Source organism: Mustela nivalis, assembly GCF_964662115.1.
Source record: "Mustela nivalis genome assembly, chromosome: 13".
Taxonomy (NCBI): domain Eukaryota; kingdom Metazoa; phylum Chordata; class Mammalia; order Carnivora; family Mustelidae; genus Mustela; species Mustela nivalis.
In genome coordinates this window covers 15,993,420-16,004,933 of record NC_139032.1, presented here as the reverse complement: position 1 = coordinate 16,004,933, position 11,514 = coordinate 15,993,420, and the positions used below count along the sequence as shown (strand labels likewise).

Genomic DNA, 11,514 nt, shown 5'->3' with positions numbered 1-11,514 from the left:
TTAACTCCTAGAAAAACACATACGAACAAAGTTCTTGGATGTGGGTCTGGTAATGATTTTTGGGATATGACACCTAAAGCACAAGAAACCAAATCAAAAATAAATAAGTGGAATCAAAGCAAAGGAAACCATGAATAAGCTGAAAAGACAAACTATAGAATGGGAAAAAAATATTTTTAAACCATGTATCTGATAAGGAGTTATAATTTCATACAAGTCAGTATCAAAAAAACCAAATAACTCAATTTAAAAATGGAGAAAGAAGAGGAATAGACATTTCTACAAAGAAGATACATGAAAAAACAACAAGTACACAGAAAGATGCTCAACAGCACTGGTTGTGCTGTTAAAGCCAATTGTGGCAAATTAAAACCACAATGAGATACCACTCTTGTCAGTTAAAATGGCCATTACCAAAGAGGGAAGAGATAAGAAATGCCAGCATGGATGTGCACCGTTGGTGGGATTGTAAACTGGTATAGCCACCATGGAAACCAGTATCAAGGATTCCACCCCACCTCCGCCCCCGCCAACAAAAATTAAAATAGAACTAACATATGATCCAGCAATTCTGCTCTGGGAATACATCCAAAGGTAACAACAATAACAAAAAGATACCTGCACCCCAATGTTCATAGCAGCATTATTTACAATTGCCAAGACATGGAAACAACATAAGTGTCCACTGATGGATGAATGCATAGAAAAGTTACGGTATATATCTACAGTGAGATAATCGAATCATAAAAAAACGAGGAATTCCTACTATTTGTAACACTATGGATGGACTCTGAAGATATTATGCTAAGTGAAATGAGTCAGACAAATATTGTACCACCTCACTTATATACGAAATCACTTTTTTAAAAAGTCATCAAAAAAGAGATCAGACTTGTGGTTACCAGAGGTGAGGGCGGGAGGAAGAGAAATTGGAGAAAACTGGTCAAAAGGTACAAACTTTCAATTATAAGATAAATAAGTACTGGGGATATAATGTGCCATACGGCTACAGCTAACACTGTGGTATGATACATAGGAAAGTTGTTAAGACAGCAAACCCCAAGATTTCTCACCACAAAGAGAATATTTCTTTTCCTTTAGTCTTCTTTCTTTTCTTTTATTGTACCTATATGAGAAGATGGATGCAAGCTGAACCTATTGTGGTAAATCATTTACAATATATGTAAACCAAACCATCACGTTATACGCCTTAAACTTATACAGTGATATATGTTAATTATTTCTCGATAAAACGGGAAAAATACATAAACCTAATTTAGCTTTCCTTAGGATGAAAAGATGGGTGGGGGAGAAAGACAAGAAAGTGATCCAAGGACCCTGGAGGGCTGTGATCTGGAGAAAGGGGGGGTAAATATGGGAAGATGGACAGGAGCCAAATCCTAGAACGCTTTCTTTGCCTATCCCCATCAGTAAGCATAGTGTGGGTGACCAAAGGAACATTTTGCACCTGCTTTGAACACTGTTTCTTAGGTTCTCTGAGCTCTTTATTACTCAGGCTTCTCAGCAGAAATGGACTCCTCCAAAAACCTGTGCGCGCACACACACACACACACACACACACACATACCCCAGCAACCATCTCAAACATTTTCTGTTGCTTTATGTCTTTGACAACATTCATCACCACATTTTCTTTTGTATATTTTCAGCCCCACTTCCTCTTCCAGAAGGCAAGCCCTCTAAGGGTAAGCACATTTTCTGTCTTATTCCCCAGTATTCCTAATGTCTAGAACCATGCTTAGCACATGATAGGTGCTCAAAATTGCTTGACACATATATTAAGTCATTGTACCTGGGAAGCAGACCTGAAACAGAGATTTGTGCTCTGAAGGTTTGCCAGGAGCGGTCTTGGGAAAAAACACGTGTAATCTGGTAAAAGGAGTAGAGTGGGCCAGAGGCAGCTGAGATAGAATGGCCCCGTCAGAGATGCTCCCAATGGATACACAGAAGGGCTCAGCCTTGTAGTTCCACACAGACCAGTCACTGCAAGCAGGCTGTCCCCAGGGAGCAGGTAGGAAATAATTTAAAGGAAGGCATCTCCCTTCAGCCAGAACAAGTCCTGCAGAAGCCCTGAGCTGTGATGCATCAGCAGCTCACACTCAGGGCAACTGGGGAATTGAGACCTTAGCTCTGAAAGGCAGTATTCAGGCAGCACATCTCAACACCTGCTGCAATAAATGAAGGAATGATGAATGAATGCATTCTTTAACTCCAGAACTTAAGTTAAAGCATCTCTAATCTAGTGGACCAGGTCCTTTACAGTCTTATCAACCCTGTCATTTGCCATTACCTCTCTACTCATCTCAGCAACATTGTATTATAACATAATACATACATATATAAAACATACATACATAACCTTAAAGATACTTCCATCCTAGATTTTAGGGGCGGAGGGGCAGAGGGAGAGACAGAATCTTAAGCAGCTCCCGCGCTGACATGGGGCTCGATCTCATGACCCTGAGATCATGACCTGAGCCAAAATCAAGAGTATGACATTTAACCAACTGAGCCACCCAGGCACCCCTTTACCCTAGATTTTGAAATCTGTTTTTATGTCACAAATAGTTCTAGCCCATTTCTGTTACGTATGTCATCATAGCTCTTGGAAATAAAGATATCTCTTTTATAGGCAAGTCACAAACATTCTCATGATGATTTTAGAGTCAGGAAATTGAACCTATTTAAGGTTTTATTTCCATCAACAGAGAAAGTCATATCACAGCTAATGAATTCTTAACGTTTGTTTTGTTTGGTGCTTCCTTATTACCTGGTTATTTTCCTGCCTTTGGCCATAAGGAAATTCAAGTGATCCTCCAATTCCTCTGCTTTGTCTTAGAAACTGGTTTGTAAAATTTTACAATGTTTTTTCTGATATGTGAAATTGTTGAAAGAAATAATGGTAGGGATGCCTGGGTGGCTCAGTTGGTTAAGCAGCTGCCTTTGGCTCAGGTCATGATCCCAGTATCCTGGGATCGAGTCCCACATCGGGCTCTTTGCTCCGCAGGGAGCCTGCTTCTCCCTCTGACTCTGCCTTCCACTCTGTCTGCCTGCGCTCGCTCTCACTCGCTCTCTCTCTTACAAACAAATAAATAAAATCTTTAAAAAAAAAAAAAAAAGAAAGAAAGAAATAATGGTAATACTAAAGTGGGGCAAGTCATCTGCTGGAAAGTATGGCAGGTAAATAGGGAGGTAATAATAAAATGCTCATTTTACTAGAAATGTCCAGGTCTCATGGAGCTAGATCTGGGCAAAGAGCTTTGTCTCATGTTTTAGAGAGTTGTTTCCAGGCCCATGCTTCATGCACTAATAGAAGAATTTAAGATTAAAGTGACCCAGTATAATAGCTCTTCTTCTCTTAAAACTTCCTTTTAAAAACACCAATATGGAGGGAGGGGGGCAGGGAGAGGGTGGTTGGGTTATGGACATTGGGGAGGGTATGTGCTATCATGAGTGCTGTGAAGTGTGTAAACCTGGCGATTCACAAACCTGTACCCCTGGAGATAATAAATTATATGTTAATAAACAAATAAAAAATTATTTTGTACACAATGGAATACTATTCAGCCATCAAAAGAAATGAAATCTTGCCATTTGTGACAACATGGATGGAACTAGAGCGTATCATGCTTAGTGAAATAAGTCAAGCAGAGAAAGACAACTATCATATGATCTCCCTGATATGAGGAAGTGGTGATGCAACATGGGGGCTTAAGTGGGTAGGAGAAGAATAAATGAAACAAGATGGGATTGGGAGGGAGACAAACCATAAGTGACTCTTAATCTCACAAAACAAACTGAGGGTTGCTGGGGGGAGGGGGTTTGGGAGAAGGGGGTGGGATTATGGACATTGGGGATGGTATGTGCTTTGGTGAGTGCTGTGAAGTGTGTAAACCTGGTGATTCACAGACCTGTACCCCTGGGGATAAAAATATATGTTTATAAAAAATAAAAAAATTATTTTGAAAAATTAAAAATTAAAATCAAAAATTAAAAAAATACCAATATGTAGCACAGTAGCTAGAAAACACAATGAATTATTTTCATGCTTAACTTGGGAAATCTGTCTCTCTGCCATACAAATCTGCCTGACATCCTCCTCCACCACAACCAGAAGATGCCCAGCAGTAGGTTTCTGACTGGATGGAGACTGATGTCATCCAAACATAGAACCAGGAAGATGAGAAACATCTGAGCAAGTTACAAATCAACAGGAAGAGAGCAGTCCTGAGTAAATGCCCTTACTATGGGGTTTGCTTTCCTGAAGCATCTGGGCCACAGTACAAAAGTAGCCTGACCTGATCTTAAACATCAAAAAACAAACTAACTATAAAATTGACCAGCTGAATTTGTCCATTGGTGCACTTCCTTCACAAAGCAGTATGGAGATTCCACAAAAAAATAATTAATAATAATAATAATAAAAACAGAACTACCCTATGATCTAGCAATTCCACTACTGAATTTATCTCCAACAAGGATGAAATTTCTATCTTGAAGAGACATCTATAGCCCTACATTCATTTCAGCATCATTTCCAACACCAAAACATGGAAACTACCTAAGTGTCCACTGACAGATGAATGGATAAAGTAGGATATATACACAATGAAACAGTATTCGGCCTTAAAAATCCTGCCACTTACAACAGCATGAATGAAACCTGAGGTCATTTTGCTATGTGAATAAGTCAGACCAAAGAAAAACACTGTATGATCTCACTTATATACAGAATCTAAGAAAAACAAAGTCATAGAAACAAAGAACAGGTGGGTGGTTGCTGGGGGAGGGGAGGGAATGAGTGAATACATCAAAGAGTACCAACTTCCAATTACAAAATAAGTAAGTTCTGGGGATATAATGTACAGCATTGTGACCACAGTTAACAATGCTGTATGGCACATGTAATTTGAAAGTTGCTGAGAGTAGATTTTAAAAGGTCTTGATAAGACACACACACAAATTTAACTATCAGAGGTGATAGATGTGTTAACTATCATTTAATGAGGTAACCATTTTGCAATATATACATAATAAAGTCACTATGTTGTAATCTTAAACTCACAATGTTATATCTCAATAAAGCTAGATAAGTGAATAATAGAGACCACCTTAAAATGACTAGGAAAAATGTAGTGTAGTGACTAGTGACAGAAGAGGGAATGGCTTACTTGTAGCATAAAGAATGTGTTTTTTGGCAAACCTATTTTTATTCCAAGGGTGGACATACACACCAGCTGACCCAGGTCTCGACATAGCATCCTAACATTCTCAGACCAGCTTCCATCTCAACAGTGATCACCGCCATCATGTTCATCCATCAGTATGGCTGGATACCCACTGAACTGAACCACAATCATTATTAGCAGTTTGCTAAAGTTAGAGATAAGATAGAAAGAAAATGTGATGTGGGAAGGAGGAGGAAGAAATTTGGGGAGTTTTGAGGGGTTTGATGACACATAACTTCGAAGCAAAAAGCACTCAGTTCTGACCCCTCCATATATATGAAACTTCTTGCAGACAAGCTTCTTTAGAGAGATGAAGATGGTTACCACCTGCATCATATGTGTTTAAGGGCCCAGGAAAGCTCACTGCTCTCTAGAATACTTTTCCATTCATTGGATGACATCAGAAGTACCATATTCTGGGCTTTGGGCCTTTGCGATGGTAGAAAAGAATGGAAGAATCGGGTAAGAGTGATTTTTTTTTCCTCCCTCACAATTGTCTAGAACCCTTCCTGCCTCTCTTTGGCTATAAGCTAATTTTATGGGTAAATGTTGGCATGGGAAAGAAATCTTACTAATAAGCTGATACAATGTTCACATTCTGTGAGTTGAAGAATGGGGTGATGGACAGAGCCAGAGGGACCAGATGACATGCTCAGGTTATTTAAGGGGATAGACACAAAACTGGGTGTAGAGCGAGGGTCTCCTAACACTAGCCTAAAAATATCACCCCCGTTGATCCTTCTGCAATGCTCTGATTCCATAGGACTGATTTCCTTAGATATGTGAGGGGACATACGATAGTACAACATCAAACTTAGTGCAGTATTTAAACGATTCTTAGTGGGATAAATCATGGAAGCTTAACCAGGTAGATGTTGGATGTGGTGTGGAAAAAAAACCATAGCACAATCTTATCTTTGAAAATTCTACATTTTTATGTATTACAAACTATAGGACAACTGGACAACGTCTTCTCAGCTGATGACAGTATGGAGAATCCCAATTGTTTTTCTTAATAGGGATAAGGAAAATAAATGATCTGACTTCCTCTCTCCTCACCCAAGGACCTATTAGAATCTTCATGGTTGGGGCGGGGACAGGGGAGAGCATGTTGGAAGTAAGCATGGGTCCAAAACACTAGTCTAAAGCTTAGTTCTGTCTGATACAGCTAAGGCCATAGGTGGAATGTTCTTAAAGTCTCACTTTACTTATTGAACAAAAGCTTAACCTCTATCTGTAACTGACTGCACATAAAATGTATATCAATAGAGAAAGAGCAATGAAAAACTATTTCCCCTACTCAGAAAACAATCAAACACATTTCACTTTCCTAAGGAAGCTCCACAGCATCATTTAGCTTTGTGAAGGACTACAGTCATTTTATTTAAGGACCATTATAGAATAAAAGCAGAAGTTCTCACGCGGACTTCAGGGTTTGTATTCTGATTCTTTCTCCTTACCATCCTCCTTGCTCATTCTGCCCCAGTCCTGGTCATGGTCTTTCTATTGCTCAAACATTTCAAACTCCTACTTGTTCTCAAGTCTTTGCATCTGAAGTTCTGTTCCCCTCGTCCCCAGATCTTTGAACGTCTGCATTGTCTCCTAAGCCAGATATTGGCTTATATATAACATTTCCTCAAAGAGGCCTTGCCTGACCAGCCAATCTAAAGTGGAATGCTCCAGTCATTTCTCTTTTTTACCTCAAAGATTTTAGCAGCGTGTGAAATATGTATTTATTAATGTGTTCATTGATTATCCTCCCAGTAAGCTTCATGAGGACATGGACTTGATTTCTATGTTCATTGCTATATTCCCAATCCCAGTATAGTACCAGGCCCACAGTAGCTACTTACTAAAAGTGAATGAATAACTGAATCACTAATTCAGTTGACATGGTAGTAACTCCCACTCCTTACTCATCCAGGGACACAAAATATGTAGTACAGACCATAGAGATCATATAAAATCATTTAATAATAAAGTTATAAGAGAAATCATCTACTCAGAGTCTTCTCTTTCAGGCTAACACACATTTGCCGAGCCCACTAAAACCCAATGGGTTGGGTAGTTCTATTATTCATTCCATTTTACAAATGAGAAAACTGAAGTAGGAGAGCTTAAGAAGCTCAAAGTTACATGCTCAGATGGTGAAGCCCAGATTTGAACCCAAGCAGTATAATTGCACTTAAAAACCATCTTTATTTTTAACTTTCTGAGGAACTTTCATCCTGCTGTCCACAGTGGCTGCAACAGTTTGCATTCTAGCAACAAGCACGAAGGTTCCTTTTCCTCCATATCCTCACCAACACTTATTGTCTTTTTGATTCTCACCATTCTGACAGATGCAAAGTAATATATCTCATTGTGGTTTTGGTTTGCATTTCCCTGATGATTAGTAATGTTGAGCATCTTTTCATGCGTCTCTTGGCCATCTAAGGGTCTTCTTTGGAGAAAGGACTGTCCATGTTCTCTGCCCACTTTTAATTGGATTATTGGGGGGGGAGGGTCGGGTGTTGAGTTTCATATATTTTAAATACTTGTCAGATATATCATTTGCAGATATCTCTTCCATTCAGTAGGTTGCCTTCTCATTTTGTTGATTGTTTCTTTTGCTGAGCAAAAGCTTTCTGTTTGGGTGTCAACTTAATGGTTTAATTTTGCTTTTGTTTACTTGCCTGAGGAGACATATCTAGAAAAATGTTTCTATAGTCAATATCAAAGAAATTACTGCCTACATTTTCTTCTAGGATTTTTATGGTTTCAGCTCTCATACTTAGGTCTTTAATCCGCTTTGAGTTTGTTTTTGTGTACGGTGTAAGAAAGTGGTCCAGTTTCATTGTTCGCATGTCGCTGTTTTGTTTTCTCAGAGCCCTTTATAAGATAAATGGACAAAGAATAAGCTGAATAGATACACACACACACAACGGAGTATTTTTCAGCCATAAAAGAGAATGAAATCTTGCCATTTGCAACAACATGGATGGAGCTACAGAGTATAATGGTAAGTGAAATAAGTCAAAGAAAGACAAATACCATAGGATTTCACTGATATGTGGAAGAAAGAAAAGATGGGAAGAGAAGACAAGAAAAGAGAAAGGGAAAAGGAGAAAGAAAAAAGGAAGGAAGAAAGAGAAAAGGCAGACCAAAACCAAAACAAAACAGACTCTTAGAGAACAAACTGGTGGCTGCCAGAAGGGAGGTGGGTGGGAGAATGGGGAAAATGATCAAAGGAGTGAAGAGTACAGTTTTCACAATGAGCACTGCACGGTGTATAGAATTGCCAAATCATTCTATTGCACACCTGAAACTACCATCACATCGTATGTTAATTACACTTCAGTAAAAAGAACTAGCTCTTGCCATGCCCTCATGTGTGCTTCAGTTTCACATGAAACTGAAACCCTACTTCTAAAATCAACTGGAGCTTCCTTTGCTCTACTCTGAAGAGCAGCCTTTTTAGAAAATACTCTAACTGATTCTGGGGGACACCACTCCTTTCTACTCCTTAATGTCGTGAAAACTAATATCACTTCTGGGCTGCCCAAAATCAGGGATCATCTGAGCTTTACCACAGAGTGCAAATATTTTTTAGACTTTGTTTGTCCCTGCTGCAGTTACCTCATTTTGTAGTGATCTGCATCCCTGTGTAAACAAACTCCTTAGAAAGTAAGGAAGAGGACTTGCCGTTAAAACATAAGGAGAATAAAAAGCAAACAGAATCTAGCTTTTTTTCTGAACCTGAAGTTTCTGCTTTGATAATGCAAACCAAGCAATCAGTTTCAAAGTCCTCTGAAAAATCCTTGCAGGTAAAGGCCCCACACTCTTCCAAATTCCAAATCTTTCTTCAAGACCAGGCTATTCCCCTGCCTTATAGGGAAATTATCTTCAGAGCAGGAGAAGCAGTCAAGAGATAGGTCATTTGTTTCCTCTTCCTATTTAAAAGTCTGTTGCAATCCTGGTTGTGAAATATTTCTGAACCCAGATCTTCTAACAATCTTACAAAAACGCCAGGTTATGCCTGGGTGGCGCATTCATTAAGCTTCCCACTGGAGAAGTTAAGCTGTCTCAAAGTCCCTTCAGAGGGACTTACTCTTCTAAGTGCTGGACTGAAGGTCTGGGAGACTGGATTTTGTTTATGAGAGCAAATAAAAATAAAATTTCAGTCTCCTCCTAACAAATTTAAAGGAAATCCTTGAATCACATCTCGTTCCCCTTTAAGCAGGCAGTCTGTGTGAAATGTTTTATTGTAAAACAAATCAATAAATGCCTTGAGGCAACCAAAGTAGTGTATATGCTTACAGAATTCCGTCTAGCCTTGAAATCTCTTTTTTTATATAGATATAATTATCTTTAAAAATCAAACAAAAAGAATCTCTGGTGTACTACCCAACATACCAACAAATCCAAAATAAGTAACTGGAGGGGTGGCCTAAATCTGATAGGTCACCGAATGAGAGAGTGGCTCAAATTCACTTCTAACCAGGATCGGTTTTGTTAACCCACAAACCCTGGTGAATCTGAGTGGGAATCTCTTTTTAATTCGACAAGTCTAATGTACGTGACGTTCAGCTTGAGGATGGTTAAAGACTTTTGGATTCAGAGTTGTCTGTGCAAGTATTATCATCATATCCCTGCCCACAGATTTGTCTAGACAAACAGGACTTGTAGATTTGATCAGATGTAGAGAGAAGGGGTAGAAGGGAGAAAGGAAGAATAAAGGAAAGAGAATGGAAATAAATAGAAGAAAGATGATCTGTGCAATGGTTTGGGCTTAAGGATATAAGGAAACACAGACCATATACGTTAGAAGACTGTATGTGCAGCCTTGTCTATTTCTTCTTCAAAGTAGTATTCAAATAGTTCTCAAGCTGTTTGGGATTGTCCTTGCATTTGCTAGTAGCTCAGAGCCTTGGCCACAGAAAGGTAGCTAAAAGCCTAGATAATTAATCCTATTCTCATTGCCTGAATGAAGTTATAAAGTCTTTTAGTCTAGATCCAGGGAAGTGTTACTACCATTAAAATGCAAACCAGTGTCTGCAAATTGGAGCCCCCAAAGCATTTAGTCCCATGTGATATGAATCCATTTTCTAGGGGGGATAAAGTTGCATGATCCATTAAGTTTCAAAATCTTGGGTTTCAACAAAATGCAAATCCAGTACATGACTCTTCATGAAGGAGACATTTCTGCCAAGTTTTCCAAATGTTTTTGGGTGGAGAATGTCCATTCTGTCCCATGAAATACGTGTTAGGACCGATTAGTCTAGACCAGCTCCTACTTCACCTCTTTCACTGAACAAGCTCTATTCTTTTTCAGGCATAACCAAATGGTTACAAAATCAGAAAACATACTTCATTTTACTGAAAATTAGATGATTGGAAGAGAAGCAAAAGTCTATTTTTCAAATTACTTTAACATTTTGATAACCCCCGAAGTTCTAGGAGGAGCTGAAATCATCCACAATATGGCAGGAAAACCAGACCCCAAGAAGGAATCGTGGCATAACATCAGAATAAACTGAGGCTCCGATCTGACCTTACTGACTACTTACTACATGGCCTAGCCTAGGGCAAGGTCTGATCATCTCTGAGCTTCTAACTTTCCTCTTTGACAGGAGCGTAATGATACAAATTTCACAATATTTTATGAGGTTTTAATGAAGTAGCACGTGGGAAAGCACCTTTCCTAGAGTTGGCCTCAGAATTAATATACCATTAAAGCAAGTTCTTTTCCCTTCTCAGCAAATATTCCACTCTTGAAGCCCTAAGTGAACACTGTAGGAAAACTGATGAAGTAAATAAACATTACCCTTTAGCCAAAAACAAAAAACAAAAAAAAAACCCTTGAGAAACACTCTTTGGCATTCTGATCTGGGTGGAGCAGATACATAGGTTTGATCCCACTCACAAATGATGAAGCTCCTAGGCTGTTCCTCCTGAGGCTTCCTTCTGGAAAGGCCTCCTGTCAAGAAATACAGAGATCAATCTCGTCCCAAAGGTCAACATGTTTGTCACCTCCTGTCTAGACTCTTGCAATGCTCGCCCCCTGGACCTCCCACAGGGAGCTGTCCAGCGACAGCAGATGACCCAGACATGACAGCACGGCTGCTGGTTAGGTCAGCCCACGGCAAGCACAGCACACCCAGGCCAACTCTCAGCCTTGGCTTAGCTGTTCGACGTCAAGTCCAACTTATGATCCAGGCTCTTGAATTAAATCACTAGGCAGTGATGAGTCTGGCTTTCAGGAAGACCTTTCCATTCCATACAG

General features: G+C 39.4%; 1 long non-coding RNA gene across 1 annotated transcript in view; it reads left to right on the top strand.

Annotated features, from left to right (window-relative positions):
* The first annotated feature begins 555 nt into the window (after positions 1–555).
* LOC309845961 overlaps positions 556–11,514 on the top strand; it is a 12,122-nt gene continuing 1,163 nt past the window's right edge. The window contains exons 1-3 of the long non-coding RNA XR_014301625.1: positions 556–594; positions 5,542–5,711; positions 8,117–8,250. This is a non-coding gene — a long non-coding RNA (uncharacterized lncRNA). The remainder of the gene's footprint in view (positions 595–5,541; positions 5,712–8,116; positions 8,251–11,514) is intronic.